The sequence below is a fragment of the Oncorhynchus mykiss genome, chromosome 24 (assembly GCF_057628025.1).
Source record: "Oncorhynchus mykiss isolate SJ-2025 chromosome 24, ASM5762802v1, whole genome shotgun sequence".
NCBI lineage: Eukaryota > Metazoa > Chordata > Actinopteri > Salmoniformes > Salmonidae > Oncorhynchus > Oncorhynchus mykiss.
In genome coordinates, this window is record NC_143045.1 from 20,331,944 (window position 1) to 20,353,984 (window position 22,041).

A 22,041-nucleotide genomic window follows, 5' to 3' on the forward strand; every position below is an offset into this window, starting at 1 on the left:
TCAGAATAGATGGATAGCAATGACCTAATCTGCGATTATGCTTTCAGAGATCAGTGCACAGTAATTTCATCACATTGGTGAGTGAAGACAGTTCAGATGGACAGTCTCTCCATATCATACCAATCAATCACTTTTACAGTGCATTACTGGGAGAGGAAGCCTGGCCCCATGGGGTGCAGCCTGACACAAATAGTGGATTGGCTTTCCTTCTTTGCTCTCTTTTTATTTCTATCAGTATGCAGTGCATGAGCCCTGTGCGTTCATCCATTCCATGAACACACAGATATTCATGGACTTTAAATTCTGTAGGCTACACAGACTCTGACAATGCAGATTATCAAATGATCTCTTTGTTGGTTATAGGTACATGCATGTTAAATCATGGTGGGTTTGCTCTCATTTCCAACATTTAATTATGAACAGTTAAGAAGAAAAACGAAACAGTGCAAAATATCACAGTATTCAATTGCGTAACTGTTCTTGGTGGATATTAGGTTATTGTGGTGAAATCAGTAGGTGAGTATGAGAAACACACCCAATTGGTCTTACTTGGATTGTTAACCTTGGATCTTTCTTTTGAAGTAAATTGTTGAAAGTTATTATAATAATGTTTTATATAAACATAATGACCGCAATGTGTCAAGGCGAAAGGTAAATACACAATCTCATCTGCAGTGACATATTGTTATAAAATGTCATATAAGCCTGACCTGAAAAAGCAGCAAACCATTTTTCATGAATATATGGCTGGCAACAGTGGCAGAGTTTTTTGTTGCCATAATCTCAGGCATTGGACTTGGGTGTTGAGTTCTGTGGTAAATGACTCTAAAAACACTATACATATAAAAGACTAGAATAAAATAGATAACCACCACAGCACACATTCCCTCAGTTGGCATTGAGCCCTGTATCCCATAAGGTTTGTTACATTGAACTAGTTTACAGGCATTGATAGCCTTTCCAGATGCAGAATTTTCAGACAGACAGAATACTCTTCCTCCTCTTACAAAGAGAGTGTAGAGAGCACACAACTATACATGCTCCCAATTCATTTCACCATGAGATGATTTGGCTGGTTGTAGCTCTGCAGCCCTGAGTGGATTACCCATTGCTTTTCTGGTGGGTGGATACTCACAAGGTTGTATCTTCATGCACTGTTTGTTCAGCTCCATTGATCCAGCACAGGGCTGAGTGTGTCAGGAACTATGAGGTGTCTTAGAGACAGCATTATGGGGGTGTTAGTGTAATCCTGATCCTGACCAATATACTTTTCTCAACCACATTTCCCTTACAGGGGCAGGTTTCAACCTCTAAAATAAAGATTATGTATTATATTTGTTCCATCAATGTTCCATCAGATATGGATTAGGTGGAGTGTGAAGTTGAAATGGGTGATCATGTAAAAAAAAATAATTTTACAAAGGGCAGCTCAACTGGCATTCAGACAACCCCCCACACAGTATCTCATTTTGTGCTGGTCACAACAGCCAGCCCACCCTGAAGTCCCATCCCATGTCACTCTGGCATCCCACCAATATGGATACACTTTCCAGAAATCAAAGACCCTAATCAGCATCACATCCAAGACCAGAATACGCATTGTTTGGTGTATTACCCTAATGACATCACATTGCTGCAATGCTGTGCTTGTCATAGAGAAGGTGTTGCAAAGTAATGTTCTTCGTATAGCATGAATTCGTCCTTGGGTCATTTTGTAAAGATTTTACATGTTCTGCATCTGTTCAAGACATCATGGTGAGGAAATATGTTTTCATTTGTAAGCCTATCCGTCGTGATCCTCCTATTACGCAAGTGTTAGGTTGTTGAGTAGAGACGCATTGCAAAATATTGCCTGCTCGCTCTGTGGAATTAAGCAGGATACATTCTCCCACTACCCTGCCCGGAAAAATCGACTGCATTGTCTTTGCTGAACGGGTGGACAAAGAAGCAAGCCATATATGAAAACTAATTGCACGCGTGGGTAAGCATATATTGGCTATCAAGAAAGAATACACGCTTTAAACTATGCGTGGATGGAATTCATTCAAACGACAAGGGAAGTTAACGACCAACATTATCAAGGAGAGCAGTATGTTTGTCAACCTTGATTTCTTATCATAAAATAAAATACATACGAGTTAACTATTCTAGGCTATTGTAGTCTCCGACCTTCACGACCATCTCAGACTTTTAGATACGCAGAATAGCAGAAACCGCGTGGCTGAATTTAAAACCAACCCCAATGCGTTTATTCCATGTCCGTGTCTGTTCAACAACACTAGCTGCCTACCCATTGCTTCAAAGGATCCTTAACTGCATGGCTTTCTACCTCCATCATTCATAATGACAATATTGGTACATGCATATTGCACTATATGAATATACCTCTGATACAGTCCAACGTGTCTTATTCAATTCAAGGCTAATTTGACTGAGGCTACACTGACACGTTCCTTGGACGATAGCTCTGGATTTCAGATGCGGTTTTCAGTTTGTATATCTTTTTCTGTCTCAATTGGATCGTATCGGGATTAAGGTGGTTTTAACCCGATGCAGATGGTTTAAGAAAGGACTTCGCCTACCAATTTGGTGACCAATTTCTGAAGTAAAAGTCAACCCGTTGTTGGTTACTACCTTTACTACCTCTCGTCAATTTCACTCCTCTTCGAATAGAAATGCTTCAGTAAGACAATGTTTGAACAGTGGAAATAACGCCCATGTGTCTACCCCTAAACATCCACGGCGAATCCTATTAACGACAACGGTAAAGGTAAGTCAGTCATGTATTTTATATTTGATCATAGCAATTGCATGCTCAATAAAAAGCAAATGAGCTTTGTGCTATATACTCATTTTGACCTTCCAATTTGGTGCATGATTTGTTATTGTGTGCAGTGTTTACAGATATATTGATAGGTATATAATGTTCAGGTGAGGCTATTTTGAATAACATAATCTAATCTGCTATTTGTTAGTATAGGCTATAGGCTATTAATGCGTTCATGCCGCATAGGCTATTCAATCTAAAGTATTGCCTGACTAATTGAATTATGATATATTTGAATAGCGTTTGATGTTTTGAACCAGTTGTGTTGAATTATTTTGCTAATTAAGTCATGTAGCCTGTAGCCTACATCTGTATAGGTCCGAAAGCGCGCTATCAAAATGATAAATAGGGATGAAAAATAGTAGACTGTAGCCTAAAACTAGTGCTGTGAGACAACGCGCAGCTGGGCTAAAACAGCCCAAATAATATGATATTTGTATGTTGATTGATGACTCATTCATTTTCATATGAGATGGTTGACATTGTAGACTAATAACACACAAGGGTTTCAATTGACCTTTCGCAGTACTGGGTTATTCACCTGGTTTGGAATTCCAATAAGGATTCATTCCTAAGGAATAGTTACCCTTGTATGGATTCGTTGTAATGGACCATAATTAGGCTATTGCTAGGTGATGTGTGTAATCAAATTGTCAGAGGGAACGAAATCAGAGAATAGATTGGTTCAAGGCCGGTCTGTGTCTGTAGAAGCAGCATGCATTCTGCATTTATTATCACAGGGTTGTGTTGGCTACAACCCCTGAAGCTGTATAGGCATTAAAATCAAAAGGAACACAGAACAGACGGGCCACACGTAGCTCGGTGAGTTGAATCCTCCATTGAAGTTGCCAACGTTGGTTGAGAGCACAGACTAGCTTGCTTGGAGCGCGAGTGGCACGGGCGTGTCTGCATCAGAACAACGTCGACTTTCACAAGTTAGCATCAGCACTGGAGAATATTTCTCACTGCAGAAATGTCAAATGACCGCTTGGGGACACTGACTGCTAAGCTACAACCGTCTATTATTCGTTTCAGTACCGACCAATCGAACTCATAAGGAACGAATGTGAATATTCCGAATTTTATGCAACGGGTTACAAATCAAAACACGCTTTTCTCATATACCTAACGTTACCCATGGGCGGGATATTGAGAGGGAAGCATAGCCCAAAGTAATGGCAATTTTTCTGGTCAAATGTGTCTATATGACATATAGTATAATTCATGATCATGAGTAGACTAGAATGCTACAGTGCAGCAACATAGCTGACCCTGTGTATTACGGTCGCTGTCCACTGCCCTGTGGTGCTAAACCTCCGGGATTCCGAGCTCATGGCTGTCCATGGTGCTGAATCTGGTTGTTTACATTGGCTCCACATACCCTTTTACCACATAACAAAGTCGCCACAGAAAGCTACATGTTGTATTAGGTAGACTCCTGAAAGTGACGCTATTATACAGGAAATCATTTTTTTCAATATGCAAATTAGTTCGTTAGCTCACCAATTAATATGCTCATTAATGAGTTGTGAGTGATGCACTCTTAGAAATGTTAATTGAGAGTCTTTATTCAGTTCAAAAGAAAACACAGGACTTCAAAAAAGTAAGGTAAAAAACAATAACAACACAATATTATCTCTAGCAGCTAGCAAAGGTATTATTCACTGCCCAACCACTCTGATGGACCTCAGTTTGAATGTGGTCTTATGGTCAAAAGAGGTGATAACTGGTAGCCATTTTTCTATGGTTATTTTCTCCTCTCTCTTTTTCAGGCATTCAATATTTATATTGTTAGTTTCTGGAATAATAGGCTATGTCTCTGTGGACAGTAGCCAGAGATGGAGGTATTTGTGTCCTTGCCAACCCTTCAGACTCAATAGAGGACTCAAAGAGGTCAGCATGTGGCTTTTATAGGATTATATATATATACTTTTTTTCACTCAGGGAATGTAAGGTGCTCTGTCAGATGTAAACAGGGTAGTAGTGAAGGTTGTAAATTCATTAAAGAGAGATGGAGGCAAAATATCTAAACATTTACCGTTAAATGAAGCATACATCCCTTCATATCACTACCCTTTTATTCGGACTACGCTCATAAGACATACCAAGGGGAAACTGTGGACATCAATTTGCAGAGTTGCTACATCAGTAGTACAGTATGCCGCATGCATTTTACATAGCAGCTTGCAGTCCCACTCCACCACTGGTTAGTACCGTTTACCAGGTGCAGCTGCGGTATCCACTCCTCCATCTCAATCAGGAATGGGACTCCATGTTCTGGCACATCAGGGGCACCACCTCTCCACAGCTGCCCAGCCTGCCCAGTGCAATGAAGCGTAGAGATGGAGAGGATCTGTCACATGGTTTATGTGTTGTAATGGCCACTCCCTGTCGGACGGATGCCTTCATAGGGGAAGATAAGAGACACACATTCAACACACAGATAAAACAACGTAGTCATGGGTGGAGAAAAGTGCTGGGTCCTTTACAGGAATGAAGACTACAACAATAGGAGTCAATAGCCCCAAGCATATAGAATTTAGGAGACGTATTGCTTTGGGTGTGCATGTTGAATATTTGAATGAGCTGTTGAAACATTTGTTTCAGTAAGAACCAATGACATTTGATGCTACAGAACCAGGTTATGTATTTTAAATACTTGCTCCATGTCTGTACATAATAAGGGCCTGCTTTAAGTGGCTTGTAAATATATCTGAACACAGAGGTTAATGAGGTTTATTCTTAGGAGGGTTAATACGCTTGAGCCCTATTGGCTTAGTAATTTGAATTAATTAACAAGTTCAACAGGCCTTCCCACTGAGCACAGGCGTCAATTCAACATCTATTCCACGTTGGTTCAATGTAATTTCAGTGAAATTATGTGGAAATAATGTTCAGTCAACCAGTGTGTGCCCAGTGGGTTGTTGTGTATTTAGATTTGGACTATCTATGCAGCGGTTGGGGTGAGATAGGTTATCACCGCTTCTCTAGCTTGTCAGCGCATTGGACCGTGTTACAGTAGATACCCAGGGTTCTGGTGCCATGCCTTTGCCTAATGAAATCAGCCATCATGAGATCCTTATTATCATACACTGACTACATGGATTTCAATATGGATGCATGAATACACACAATATCAAGAAATATGTGAGAATAATTTCAAATTCCAATAGCTAATAGTTAAACAGATCCACAAGCAGATAGGTGGGAAGGTTTCTGCTGCTTTCTAGTTTGGCAGTATAGGCAGCAGGGTGAGATTAATGTAGCCTCTCTGTCTTGCCAGTCTGTTGCATTGTGTTACAGCAGCTGCTCTGGTTGCTGCTGTCATGTGTTAGCATTATGAAATCAGGGCTGATATGGGTATTATCAGCCACTGCAGAAATGAGAGGGAAGAGACATGCCAAAAGTACCATATCTGTATGGGGAGAATGAATGAAAATCTGGATTTGAAAATTATTATGCAGAGCCTACTCACTGTAGAGCTGCACTCTATGAGGTCTGGATGTCAAACAGCTGTATAAACAATGTCTGTTTTGTAATGTGTAAGATAACTTCACAGGAAACAATATTGCCACTTTCATTTACTATTGGAGTAGCCACAGTAGAATCAGTACACAATTCATGAAAAATGTACCCGTTGCCAGCAATTTGTGTTTGAAAAGTGTTAACACACATTTGCATACTGTTATATTAAAGATGAGTTAACATTGAAACCAAAAAAATGCAAGATGTAATTATACTCCCATTTCAACAAACAACTTAGCCTACACATACATCACAGACACTCAGCATGATAGGTGTTTATTTCAAACTAGATAATACTGCTGGTTGACTTGCTCATGTAAAATGTGGTATTCTATCTAAGCAAACATCTTTTTGAATGATCGGTCGGTTGATACATTATTGTACATAACGGCTTTCCTTTTGCCGCCCCCAAAGTTGAGCTTGAAATCAGCGTAATGGGAATTTTCTGTTGGTACTGGATGATGAGCATAGGCCTGGAGCGTGCATCTCATCCTGGGACAGATGCTGAGCAGATAAACCAGGCTGGGTCCTGGAGCTGGGGAGCTGAAGCGTTGACCTGGTACATGCGGCATGCAGAGCATCAGATGTAGGAAGGAGCTCAAGGGCAGCAGAGAACAATGGGGGTGGGGGCAAAGGTCACAACAGTCAGCAGGGAGGGAGCGCATGGTAACAGAGGAGCAGAGGAGGCAGAAAACCAAGGTGTTTATGGAGCAGAAACAGCCTCTATAGCTTGATGATGGATGTGATCAGTTGATTACTGGAAGGTGAAGATGAGGACTCAAGTCAGAAGCAGATGGATTTCCAATGACAGGTAAGGGCAAGTTGAGCTTGGTTCGATAGTATCCTGATTCAGATGGAAGATGGACATATTAACAATGTCATTTTCTTTGGAGCATCTCATACCTTAACTGCTACTGCTAAAGAGAGTTTTTATACCCAAGCCATATACCAGCCTCCCAGCCTCTCTGTTGACTCTATGGCGCACAGATAACAAGATTACAGGTGGCACCTGTCTCCCCAAAGAACCTCTCCCATACAGTGTGGCTGTTCCACCTTTGACACAGTTTTAGACTACTGCTACAGGACATAGATGTCACTGTCTTTATAGGGGCATTAAAATGAAGAGATATGATATTATTATCCACACAAGAACTAGTGTTTGCTGTACTGTAGTAGTCAGCCAAGCCAACCAGTCAAGCTCTTAGACCATAGCCGCTCCTTGAATCAAGGAAGGTGTCATTGATCTGGATATACTTTCAGTAGCTGCATCAGATGATATTGATTAGGCTGATCTCCCAGACTAGCACTTTTCTAAGCTCTTTGATGCTCATTCACTAAGGCAGGGGAAGGCAACTAGCCACGGCCCGTTTCTTTTGGCCGGAGCGGATAGTCGGGGTAGTTAGAATAATTTGTACACTGCAAATTGACCACAACTAAGCCCAAAAAGAGATTATATTTGAAAATAACTATCATTTTATACCTTGATTACATTGAGACATGTTCACATACACTGTATGTCTCCTTTTTTATTCATAGGAACACTTGAACAGATTTTGTAAATGAAACACATTTTTCCTTGAATTCCTGGTGATTTTAGTCTCTTTTTTTTAACCAAAAACTAAAATCCCCAAAAACGAAGGGGGGCCAAAAAAAATATAAATCACGGGTCGGTATTGGCCCCGCGGGCTGCCTGTTACCGAACCCTGCACTAAGGGGGTTCGGCATAGTAGTTACTATGGGCCTTAGTGCTACGGAGAGCAGAGGTCAAAGCTACATTGTAACTGTGATTGCTGTTATGGGTATCATCATTTGCGAACACTCACTCAATAAGGCGAGTTTTTACACTTACTCTGCATGACTTGGGCTGTCTAATTTGTTTGGTCGGCCAGGACTCCTTCGGCCCTGTAAGTGCAGCATGGATCGCTTGCTCCAATACAATTTCATACCACAGTATTGCCTTGGGCGCCAAGTAGTGTTGTAGCAAGCTCTGTAGCAGACCTTGTAGCAGACATCTCGGCTGACCCTTCCCTGCAGTCAAACTAGAAAAAACATGAACTATTCTTGTGCAACCAGCCCAGCAGCAACTGTCTGTGATAGCACAATCACTTAATTTCCTCTGTTTGGACTGGATGGCTATCTGATGTTAAAACAGTAGCCGGTCCAAAATGCCTGTAGACTTCCTCAGCAGGATATAAACGACCTGAATAATCTATGCCACTTGCCATACTTTTGTTAACCAATTGTCTAAAATGTGCCAGCTAGTTGTTCTTCCTCATCTAAAGCAGCTCAGCACACTGCTAGATGAAGGGAATGTATCAGGAGATAAGCTAATAAACTACAAAGTTCTCTTTCATAGTTCCGCCATGTTCTTCGGGATTATTCCTTCATTTTGAATCAGAAATGAAACCGCATATTGGAGTTTGAAAGAAAGGTTGTCAGACTGACCTTGCATCTTACTGAATAATTCTGAAGATAGTTCTAAAATGCTCTCTGTAGAGCAAAAAGTATACTTATGTATATTATGAGTCTAGTCAGAGCTGCCGCATTGCTGCTTTAGACATGCTGTCCTCTGTGGTACCCCATTGAAGAACGATGCCAATAGGTAATTAGGGGATTTGACAATCACAGAGAGAATGTATGATGTAAGGGAATTGATAAATAGCTCAAAGGAACACTACTGGAGTGTAGACACTTAGCATTAGAACACATGCTCTCAGTTCCAAGGGGAAGGGTCATGTTTCCAATTAAAGCTTAAGATCATTCATACACTCTTGTTGCACGACTAAGATTCCAAAGATGAATATACAGTTTTTCTTTAGATACCTACCATATGAGTGTCAGAAACAAAGAAGTCAAACTTGAAAGAAATGCGAGATCTTGGGTGAATTTCGAACCTGTAAATATGTACTCAGTGAGTGACGTTCTTGTATTTGATGTATCAGTCCATAGGGAATGCGGGAGTGGTTTCAAAAGACTATCCTCTCCTTATACAGGGTGCTCGAGCACATCATTTGTGGCTGACATTGACTTGCATGAGATGTGAATTGACAAAAACAAAAGCACCAACCACCAACTCAGAACGAATACATGTTGGAATAGAAAACAGTGACATAACAGGCCCTGTCTGCCCACAGCAAACCTGTCTCTCAAAATGCATTGAGACATGGCAAACTACCAGTCATACCTGTCAGGAGGAAATGTGTGGCTGAATTCTGACAAGTAGAAGGTCAGCCAGCATATTGATAAGAGTGATGCAAGCACGTCCCAGAGCATGCCAGCTTTGTGTTTAGAAACCTGGAAAAGTGCTATATGAATACTTTCCATTGTAGGAATACCAAAACCAGAGCAGTCTTTATGATATTCAGAACCAATTGAAGATATGCTTCAAAAATGAATTAGCGAATTAGATATTTAGCTGGCCTATGATTTATAGACACATATCATGCCCTTTCTCAGAATTTATGGTTTTCTTTGAGATTATTACTTTATTGTCCAATAAATGACTAACATTCTCAGTAGAGATGCAGGGTGGATGATACATGCACTGAGTCAATGTTGATGGGCTGTTTATTCACTCACTAGTCCAGTCATCAGGAGATCTCTATAAACCGTATTTCTACCCCTGGCTGGGAATAGGGACCTAATTAAGGGATATCTCCCAAATGGCACCCTATTTCTATATAGTGCACTACTTTTGACTAGGGCTCTGGTCAAAATTAGTGGACTATACAGGGAGTAGGGTGCCATTTGTGACGCACACATGGTGACTAGGATTAGCAACAACTGATCTGCCAAGATGAATAAATACCTTCTCTCCACTTCCCCACACTCCACCACAATCAAACCCACTATGTATGATTAACGACAGGTTCATTTAGTTATTTTATGCAGATAAAATTACATTCAAAAATCCATGTTCATATTTATTTAAAAACAGATAATAGATGCAGTATTTGCATTCTATTTGGATGAACAAAAGGGTTCATAAACTGTCAACAAACTGTTCATGAACTAAACAACTTACCAACAATTCACAATCAGTAACAGCAGTTATTCTGTAAACGTTCTGTTTCCCCAGGGCAATTCAATATTTCCTTTTATTGTAAATGTGACCCCTCCTTGTACATTTCCTCCCTGCATGACTTCATTGGATTGCATTAGCCCATAGCTGACGTATTACCATACACATAATGAATCAATGGTTCACAATACTGTGTGCTGTTTTAGAGAGTCACTGTGATAATCTATATGTCCCCGAGAAGATGAATCTTCCCAAACAGAAATGTTTGGCTTATTCAGTTAATGTCCTCTTTTTATTTTTTACAGCAGCTGCTCTGTGTTTATTTTGCTGGATGATTGGATGCCAGGCTGCAGTAAGCTTCTTTATGATAAGAAAACAATACTTTCCTACAGGATAAAAAGGAGCTAATGGCAGAGAAATCCTCTAACAGGACTGAGCACGTGGCATTAGCGCAGTAATAGCACATGGATACCCCTTTGATCCATGGTAGGGGTGGGGAAGTCGATTAAGTGACTGGGATAGACATGTAGCTGTAGAGCCCCGTCATTCATTTTTGGGACAGACTGGCATGCTGATAACATTGTTTTGTTCTCTTTTATACATGTATACATATGTAACAACATGGAAATCAATCAATTTACCATCATTAACACAATGTAAATATCTCATTATTTATTATTAAAATATTGAAATAGCATATGGGCGACCAAGAATAATTTATTTGTACAATTTACAGCCAAGTGGCAAACAATAATGCAGACACTAGGGATGGGGGTGTGAGCATACGGGTCTGGGCAAATGAGATGTAGTCATTGTTGGTGTTCGCCTGTTCGTATGTACACGTTTGTATCTGGAGTAGATTTTTTAAATGTCGTATTATTATTACATGTAATCCCCTATGGCATTGCTGTATACAGTACCGACTTGACATATTTAGTAATACTTGACATATTTAGTAATATAGGTTGACAAGCAATGAAAACATATCAAATCTCTAATGATGGTCTAATAAATAAACTATTATGCGCCTTTAACTGAAATATGTTTTTGTTGTGTTCAACCTTTATTTCTGCTAAAGCTATATGTGATTGTAATGCACGGGGTAATCACATCATGAAGCTCTGAGGCCTCCAGTCTGTAAGTGTCTGTAAAGCATGTTGACAGTTCTGCAGATCTTTGAACTTTGACATGACAGTTATCCTCAGATCAGACAACTGAAGGAGGAAGACACTTGGCAGTTGGCTGTCAGCCCAATAGTTTTAAGGGGGAGAGTCTTCTACCGATGAGACAGTGAGATCTGTTGTGCATTTTATGGTCGTCAAAGATGCCATTTACGTAGAAATCAGTGTGAGGAGAGGACTGCTGCCTATCCATCCAACATTTCTAATTCAATATCTCAGGTTTGAGGTGTCTTCCTGAAATAAAGACTTGAAAAATATGTATCCCCTATAGCCCTTTGAAATCTACATAGGCAAAATATAAAATTATTCACAGAAATCCAGCTGTGAAAAGGAGTGCCCACATCTGTGACAAGCTGCACATTATGCTGTGACGCCTGCTCTATAAAAGGTCTGAAGAGAATGAATGCCGTTTTGGCTTGATGGATTTATAAAAATAGATTTGATAAAAAATAATAATTTTTCTTTGATTTTGGTCAGAAACAATTTTTGGGTAGCCTCGTACAGTATACCACACTGATCTCGTGAGCTTACACAAATTATTCGTTATAAGGGTCGGTATAGCACATAATTTATGTAAACTCACAAGATCAGTGTGTTAAGAACGGACCCTTATAGCTAATTGTTGGGTGGTCTACCAATGATTCAAGATAATTATCTTTAAAAGCTATAATTTCTATATTAATTGCTCTATTATGTTGTATTTTAAGGAACAGAATCTGTAGATATATAAATCATGCAATATGATTTGTGATGCTGCAGACTCTTAAATGGACTGTTTTAAATATGTACCATTAACTTTTGTTTGTTTGATTACAAAAGCACAGATTATGACCTTCTGTGTTGATGATTGTTGATGATTGTTGTGCTGATGCTGTAGTAGTGGCAGTGGAAGAATCGTTAAAACTTGGTGTTTGCAGGTTTACAGCATAACATCAAACCAAATCTGCACAGGCATTCAATCCTATAGAAAATTTGTGGGCAGAACTGAAAAAGCGTGTGCGAGCAAGAAGGCCTACAAACCTGACTCAGTTACACCAGCTCTGTCAGGAGAAATGGGCCAAAATTCACCCAACTTATTGTGGGAAGCTTATGGAATGCTACCTGAAATATTTGACCCAAGTTAAATAATTTAAAGGCAACGCTACCAAATACTAATTGAGTGTCTAAACTGCTGACCCACTGGGAATGTGATGAAAAAAATAAAAGCTGAAATAAATCATTCTCTCTAATATTATTCTGACATTTCACATTTTTAAAATAAAGTGGTGATCCTAACTGACCTAAAACAGGGAATTGTTACTAGGATAAACTTCTGATAAACTGTAGATTACCCATTTTAAAGGAAGTGAAGTGGTTTTAACAATATATTGGGGATGTGCATCAGGGGAGATTGTTGGGGTATTTGAGCATGCATAGAAGCACAAACTACAAATAATACATCAATACAAAATACTACCTTCTATTAAAGTAACTTATCAAATATTACAGATGTTTGTTGGTACAGTATAAGCTAAAAGGAAACCCTTCACCTCAGAGAAAATGCAGATATTTTCTGCAGAAATCTTTTGGTATGTATTTAGTTAAAACCAGCCATTGTATTACATGATTGGCAGTGTGGTAGCATTGGAATTTAACATGACTCATTTCTGACTGGATGCTTTGTTTTGAATCAATTATCACAATAATGTTGCCAGTTGTGACTAAGCTGATGCCTCTTAGAGGAGGGTACCTGTTAAGTGGACGCTTGAATTAATTGTCCCCTTGAATCAGATAAGGACATTGGAAAGATGTGGATCAAACCAAACAGATGCACCTCCATATTTATTCTACTTAGGGGATGGTGTTCTTCTCAGCAAGGCTAAGCCCTAATCAGTGCCCTCACCATATGGCTGATGAGCCCAAAGCGCCATCATTTTTTTGCCTGAGCACAGATACAGACACAGCACAGCACTTTCTGTCTTAAATGAAAATGTAGCTTGGTCATACTGACCTGGTTTGTAATGGGCTCTCAGAAATAGCTTCTCTTGACATTAGGATAACAATAGCTTCCAGTCTCAAGTCAGCCTGATCTCCAGCTTTAGTGTTCGACATTTAAATTGTATTTTTTTGAGACATTGTTCAGTGACAAGGCCAGGCTGGCATGGAGCGCCTAGACTTTTAGCTTTGGGCTGGATTCAGCACTTCAAACCAACTTTGCAGACACATTGAACGTTTAATGATGGATAGCATACCCTGTGGAAAATGGTATATGACTTATATTGTAGAGATGATCAAGAAACAGCTCTATTCCACGTGGATGATCAAGAAACAACTCTATTCCACCACGGATGATCAAGAAACAGCTTTATTCCACCACGAATGATCAAGAAACAACTCTATTCCACCACGGATGATCAAGAAACAACTCTATTCCACCACGGATGATCAAGAAACAACTCTATTCCACCACGAATGATCAAGAAACAGCTCTATTCCACCACGGATGATCAAGAAACAACTCTATTCCACCACGGATGATCAAGAAACAACTCTATTCCACCACGGATGATCAAGAAACAACTCTATTCCGCAGTGAATGATCAAGAAACAGCTCTATTCCACTGTGAATGATCAAGAAACAGCTTTATTCCACCACGGATGATCAAGAAACAACTCTATTCCACCACGGATGATCAAGAAACAACTCTATTCCGCAGTGAATGATCAAGAAACAGCTCTATTCCACTGTGAATGATCAAGAAACAGCTTTATTCCACCACGGATGATCAAGAAACAACTCTATTCCACCACGGATGATCAAGAAACAACTCTATTCCGCAGTGAATGATCAAGAAACAGCTCTATTCCACTGTGAATGATCAAGAAATAGCTCTATTCCACCACGGATGATCAAGAAACAACTCTATTCCACCACGGATGATCAAGAAACAACTCTATTCCACCACGGATGATCAAGAAACAACTCTATTCCGCAGTGAATGATCAAGAAACAGCTCTATTCCACCACGGATGATCAAGAAACAGCTCTATTCCACCACGGATGATCAAGAAACAACTCTATTCCGCAGTGAATGATCAAGAAACAGCTCTATTCCACTGTGAATGATCAAGAAACAGCTTTATTCCACCATGAATGATCAAGAAATAGCTCTATTCCACTGTGAATGATCAAGAAACAGCTTTATTCCACCATGAATGATCAAGAAATAGCTCTATTCCACTGTGAATGATCAAGAAACAGCTTTATTCCACCTTGAATGATCTAGAAGCAGCTCTATTCCACTGTGAATGATCAAGAAACAGCTTTATTCCACCTTGAATGATCTAGAAACAGCTCTATTCCACTGTGAATGATCTAGAAACAGCTATATTCCCCTGTGTATGTTCAAGAAACAGCTTTATTCCACTGTGAATGATCAAGAAACAGCTCTATTCCACTGTGAAATGGTATATGACTTATATTGTAGAGATGATCAAGAAACAGCTCTATTCCACGTGGATGATCAAGAAACAACTCTATTCCACCACGGATGATCAAGAAACAGCTTTATTCCACCACGAATGATCAAGAAACAACTCTATTCCACCACGGATGATCAAGAAACAACTCTATTCCACCACGGATGATCAAGAAACAACTCTATTCCACTGTGAATGATCAAGAAACAGCTCTATTCCACTGTGAATGATCAAGAAACAGCTCTATTCCACAGTGAATGATCAAGAAACAGCTCTATTCCACTGTGAATGATCAAGAAACAACTCTATTCCACAGTGAATGATCAAGAAACAGCTCTATTCCACTGTGAATGATCAAGAAACAACTCTATTCCACTGTGAATGATCAAGAAACAGCTTTATTCCACCATGAATGATCTAGAAACAGCACTATTCCACTGTGAATGATCAAGAAACAGCTCTATTCCACTGTGAAGGATCAAGAAACAGCTTTATTCCACCATGAATGATTTAGAAACAGCTCTATTCCACTGTGAATTTCATATTTCCTTCTGATGTGACCTTTTTCTGTATCACACAGAAAAGTATATTTTGCATTCAGTTCTCTGATGGTGAATGGCTTTCTAAATATATGTACAGTAGATCCCAATTTGTTTAAATACTGTTTATCATGTTACTCATTCAATTTAGTGGATAACAAATTAGGCTGTGCCTTTCAGAGATGCTTGCATTACAAATAAGCACATTTTCAAATTAACTGAGCAAAAATATTTCACAGTCAAATTTCAGAGGAATCGTGTTAGTGTAAAAAGGTTATTAATACATATTTATTTTGTGTTTATTTTCCCTTTATATCCCAGGTAAGTTGACTGAGAACACATTCTCATTTACAGCAACGGCCTGGCGAATAGTTACAGGGGAGAGGAGGTGGCACGAATAAGCCAATTGGAAGCTGGGGATGATTAGGTGGCCATGATGGTATGAGGGCAGATTGGGAATTTTGCCAGGACACTGGGATTAACACCCATACTCTTATGATAAGTGCCATGAGATCATTAGTGACCACAGAGTCAGGACACCCAGTTAATGTCCCATCTGAAAGACAGCACCCTACACAGGGCAATGACCCCAATCACTGCTCTGGGACATTGGTATATACAGTATTTGTTTAGACCAGAGGAAAGAGAGCCTCCCACTGGCACTCCAAAACCACTTCCAGAAGCATCTGGTCTCTCATCGGTCTCCCAAATATAGATGGCTCTGTAACTCTTGATTACAAGGATACTAACCATGAAAGAATTTCAGCTATCACTGTGAGCCACTTGCTTTAGTTTGGCTGAGTAATCAAAAACACTCCAAATTAATAGTAGCCTAACAGTTACAGAATTGTCATATCTGGCATCGAGAGGTAACTAAGAATTAAGCATAATTCTTAATGGTCTAATTATCACGTGCTAAAGAGTTACTGAACTGTATGAAGTCAACATTAAGTAGATTCAGGAATCCATTTGTACATCAAGTATTTCATTAGTATGCAAAGTATGCACATATTTCCTATTTCCAGCCATAATTACAAAATGTATTGTTGTCATCCAATTCATGATTAAAGCTGCAATATGTAACTTTTTGGGTGGCCCGACCAAATTCACATAGACATGTAAGTTATAGATCTGTCATTCTCATTGAAAGCAATTCTAAGAAGCGGTAGATCTGTTCTATGTGTCTATGCTTCCGTTATTAAGTTTTGTTTTTGCATCAGTTGAAAACGCTATGTTTTTGGTTATGGAAAAGTTATTTCACAGCGGTTTAGATGGCACAATGATTCTCCACAGTATAATTACTTGTTTTGTCACAACCTGAAATTAGGCAAACTATTAGAATTTTAGCAACCAGGAAATGGTGGAGTAATTTCTGCACAATGCACCTTTAATTTGCTTGATTGACTGCATAATGTTGAGGCATGGCAGTATATATTTATTACCCCCCCCCCCCCCCAAGTTTCTTCACCAGTGATTCTATGCATACACCTTAATCTACCTCTTAAAATGCAAAACCATTATCACGGTTTTCACATTTTCTCCATAGCTCCTCATAATTATCACAAATGTATGCTTAGGTTCCCTGAATAGGTTCAAGGCATACAGTTCCTGCAGGGGGGACATTGTATGTCAGTCCATCCAACACAGTCCCCTCATCCTGAAGTGCAGTCACATCACATCAGCATGCAAATGACTCATTTATTTTGAGATCACATCACATGTAACTGGGAGTACGTCTTCATTTTGAACTCTTCATCCTTCGAATCAAATTAGATTTACTTGGAGTTTTTGACAATTGCATTCACTTGGCTGGCTAGTGAGGTTCACGGTGAATCCTAATGTTCATATGGGAGTTTATCAAATAATCAGGTGATGACTACATTGAGCTGTAAGTGTGTCAGCATGACAGCTAATAAACTACCTAAGCAGGCAATTCAGTGAGAAGAGGGAATAGAGGCTGATATTATTATTGTTGTAGGGGCAGTGTGACCTGACTGTGAATGTACTCACAGCGATTAAGGTCATTTGAAATTTGACTAAAAGCTCCAAACAGGCTCTGAGTCTCATTTTCCTGTTGCTTTGGTCCTTTACATGTATTTTCCTAATGTCTGACATGCACGCCAAGTTGTGTCTACCTCCCACCTTTGCTCAGAGGCATATGAGTAGAACATCTGAGTAATCATGAAAGACTACATGTAGATGTTAAGATTCATCATGTTCAATGTGTGTTGACTGGATGAAAAACATTGATTGGTGGTGGTTTCATTCATTTGATTTGATCTATCTATCACACCGGTTACACAGTATATTTATCAATTGAAATTATTGACCACTTTCATCCCAGACTGTGTCCTAAATTCCTAGGGCTGTTAGACTTAGGAGAGGGGGGGGGGGGGGGGGGCAACTTAAACGTAGCATATAAGGTGACCATGAGATTCCACAAGGTCATGCAAGGTTGCCTGTTTTTCCACAAGCTCACGCTGGGAAGTTCTTCCATCCAGTTAACAGTATTCAAATGTCTGGAACTTATTATGTCAACACATTTAAACAGCAGTCAAGTTTATGTATCTCATAGGGGATTGCCAATCGCACAAATTAGGTATGAAATATTGTATTGATACAATGTCTCAGTGAAGTTCAAGAGCAATTCACTTAAAACAAAATCTCTCTCAATATTCAAAATTCAAAAAGAAGCCAATGACCAGACTCAATCTTCAGTCTATTTGATTTGTGTTGTCCTATCAGATCCTTGTGAAGAATATCAGATGGGAATATGTTGAAATGCAAAATCTTAGGGCCGAGAAACCCAGTAAGGATACAGCAGATTAACTGATGCCAATGTTCATCTCAGCAAAATTTATTTTGTCCCTTTGAAACAATTGAGATGAATGTGACAGACTAATGTATTCAACTTTCATTTCTTAAAGGTCCAATGCAGCCGTTTTTATGTCAAGACCAAATTATTTTTGGGTAACAATTAACTACCTTAATGTGAATGTTTACAATTAAAATGGTCAAAAAGAAACAAAAATGGCTTCTTAGCAAATAGCAATTGCTCAAGCAAGAATGGACTGTCTGGGAGTGGTCTGAATGGAAAAACTAGCTATTATTGGCAGAGAGGTTAGGAACTCTCTTTCTTATTGGTCTATTTCAACAGCTCTTACACCAAAATGGTTTTATCATTTTCAAAATGTCACAGTATTAACCTCATAGTGTGGAAATATAAAACACAGATAAATCACATTTTTGATTGCACTAAGCCTTTAAGGTGTGTTTCAGTACAGAACAGTTTTTCTGTGAATGTGTGGACTTTGTAATATACTGTAGATAATATTTAATTTTTCTTTTAATTTTCTAAATCTAGAGGAGCTTGATTTGAAAGACACCATCATCAGCCAGAGATGTGGGGTGTCCTTGAATAACTAGGTCCGTTTTGAGCTTACTCGTTACTCGTTAAGAAGATTAGAAAGGCTATAAGCTACAGCATAAGCTGGCTAATGGAGGTAAATCTTGCAGACAAACTAATGAGAACATGTTTTAGATATATAGATAGGGTCTATCTATATACTTTGTATTTTTATTGGTGCCTGTATTATGACCATACATAAATCCATTTAATTGATTAAATATTTCTACTCTGAGTCATGTAACCATGCAAGTGACAGGGAAAGGTTAGATACTATCAAGAAGGTTAGTGAGTTAGTGACTACCGCAGTCAGATGGGGTAGATTGAGCTGGAAAAGTCATCAGGGTGAGGTTTGTTAAGTGAACCCATATGACTGCAACACCCATTGCCTTTTAAAGACGTCTACATTTTCTAAGCCATTACATTTGAGAGATGGACACCAGTCAGAGGGTAAAATCCTGCTGAAGCTGTGTTTCTGTGTTTCCCTCCACCAGTGACTGACATGGAAGGTGCCCTTGTTTTGGTCAGGAAATCAACATTGGCCTATGTTTCAGCTATCTGCTCATGAGAGGAATCATCAGCACATCCATCCTCGGTGTACTTGACCGTGTTTAAACTGTGTCTCAGAATGTCAATGACTTTACTGGGAATATGTGCCATGTTACGCAGACTTTTGTATCTGTGTAATGTTCCGCTGTTCCATCGCATATGCAATGACAGTTTAGATATTGTGTTGTATAGTTATTGTGTTGTAAATGTAACAGGGTTGGTTATGTTTCCAATTGACACTGCAGAAATATCCATTTGATGTTTATGTTTTCCTATTGGTTTGTTGAATTTACACATCAATAAGCTGTTATGCCATTCATTGGTCATGCTAGCAGATAGTGGGAGATCGCAGACGTAAATTCTTCCCAGTCTGATATTGACATTGACATGCAAGTGGTAGGTCACGTTCTCAAGTACTGTATTCTATATTCATATTTGCAATCTATACGAGTTCACTATGTACATGTCCTGATGTGTGTGCATGTACGGTACCTGTTAGATATTGGGAGCTTCCTGTGATGTGCTTTTGTATGTCTGATTCCTGTCCGTACGAGTTAGCTAGCATGCTTTAATTGTAATGTTCACATTAGCTCTCTGCTAATTCACAGCTATTTTCTTGCTAACAGATGAATCATGAGTCTACAGCCATCAACATATTGTTGTCCTACACATTTAATGTGCATCCTTGTGTCTATCGTCAGAATAAACACCAATCACCTGGGACCGCTGGCTGGACTGGCCTTTCTTTAAAAACACAACGCAGGAGAGTTACGAGGTAAGAACACATCTGTTGCAGAGTCCAGTCTTCGTGTCTTCTCTGGACAGCTGTTACATACAGACTACATTGAAGGGGACAGCACTAATATGACCAAAATTGGAACTAATTTAACAGAGCTGCATATGTGCCTCTTTCAGAGTGTTTAACTAATGAAGCTCGGATCATTTTACATAATGTCAATCAGATAAGCGACAGCTAAATGTATCTTTGAGTAATGTGATTCATACAAGATCCCCCCCCAGAGAGATTTTGAAATACAAACAATAGTAAAAAAATATATATCCATCAGTGATGGCACTGGCAATTTTTCAGAGACAGTAAATGTTCAGAAGATCATTTGGTGCAAGTTATTATTATTATTTTTTTTAAATTTCCCTTTTCTCCCCAATTCCGTAGTATCCAATTGTTAGTTATTACTATCTTGTCTCATCGCTACAACTCCCATATGGGCTCGGGAGAGACGAAGGTCGAAAGCCATGCGTCCTCCAAAACACAACCCAACCAAGCCGCACTGCTTCTTAACACAGCACACATCCAACCCGGAAGCCAGCCGCACCAATGTGTCGGAGGAAACACCGTGCACCTGGAGACCTTGGTTAGCGTGCACTGCTCCAGGCCCGCCACAGGAGTCGCTGGTGTGCGATGAGACAAGTTTGATTTGATTTGATTTTGATTTGATTTGGATGGCGAGCATCCCTGCACAGCTATTTTCAGGTCTCTTCAGATATGTTCGATCAGGTTCAAGTCCGGGCTCTGGCTGGGCCACCCAAGGACATTCAGAGACTTGTTCCAAAGCCACTCCTGCATTGCTGTGACTGTGTGCTTAGGGTAGTTGTCCTGTTGGAAGGTGAACTTTTGCCCCAGTTTTAGGTCTTGAGCGCTCTGGAACAGGTTTTCATCAAGGATCTCTTTTTACTTTGCTCTGGTCATCTTTCCCTCGATCCTGACTTGTCTCCCAATCCCTGCCATCGAAAAACATCTCCACAGCATGATGTTGCCACCACCATGCTTCACCATAGGGATGGTGCCAGGTTTCCTCCGGACGTGATGCTTGGCATTCAGGCCAAAGAGTTCCATCTTGGTTTCATCAGACCAGAGAATCTTGTCTCTCATGGTCTTAGAGTCCTTTAGGTGCCTTTAGGCAAACTCCAAGCGGGCTGTCATGTGCCTTTTACTGAGGAGTAGCTCCCGTCTGGCCACTCTACCGTAAAGGCCTGAGTGCTGCTGAGATGATTGTCCTTCTGGAAGGTTCTCCTATCTCCACAGAGGAACTTTGGAGCTCTGTCAGAGTGACCATCGGTTCTTGGTCACCTTCCTGACCAAGGCCCTTCTCCCCCGATTGCTAAGTTTGTCTGGGAAGCAAATTTATGATTGATGGAGGTCATTGTGTTCTTGGGGACCTTCAATGCGGCAGACATTTTTGATTCCCTTCCCCAGATCTGTGCCTCGACACAATCCTGTCTCGGAGCTCTATGCACAATTCCTTCGACCTCATGGCTTGGTTTTTGCTCTGACATGCATTGTCAACTGTGGGACCTTATATAGACAGGTGTGTGCCTTTCCAAATCATGTCCAATCAATTGAACTTACCACAGGTGGACTCCAATCAATTTGTAGAAGGATGATCAATGGAAACAGGATGCACCTGAGCTCAATTTTGAGTCTCATAGCAAAGGGTTTGAATACCAAATAAGGTATTTCTGTTATTTTTTTAAAATACATTTGCAAGAAATTCTAAATACCTGTTTTCGGGGTA

General features: G+C 39.8%; 1 protein-coding gene across 6 annotated transcripts in view; it reads left to right on the forward strand.

Moving 5' to 3' along the window:
- The first annotated feature begins 1,480 nt into the window (after nt 1-1,480).
- Nucleotides 1,481-22,041, forward strand: part of LOC110503363 (leucine-rich repeat and fibronectin type III domain-containing protein 1) — a 136,173-nt gene continuing 115,612 nt past the window's right edge. The window contains exon 1 of one of the 6 annotated variants that reach the window (XM_090218623.1): nt 1,481-2,770. The gene's annotated coding sequence lies outside the window, so the exon portion shown is untranslated. Of the gene's footprint in view, nt 2,771-19,452; nt 20,283-22,041 lie in introns of those variants that run through there. The other 5 variants (XM_036961214.2, XM_090218624.1, XM_036961217.2 and 2 more) reach the window with 5 other exon arrangements.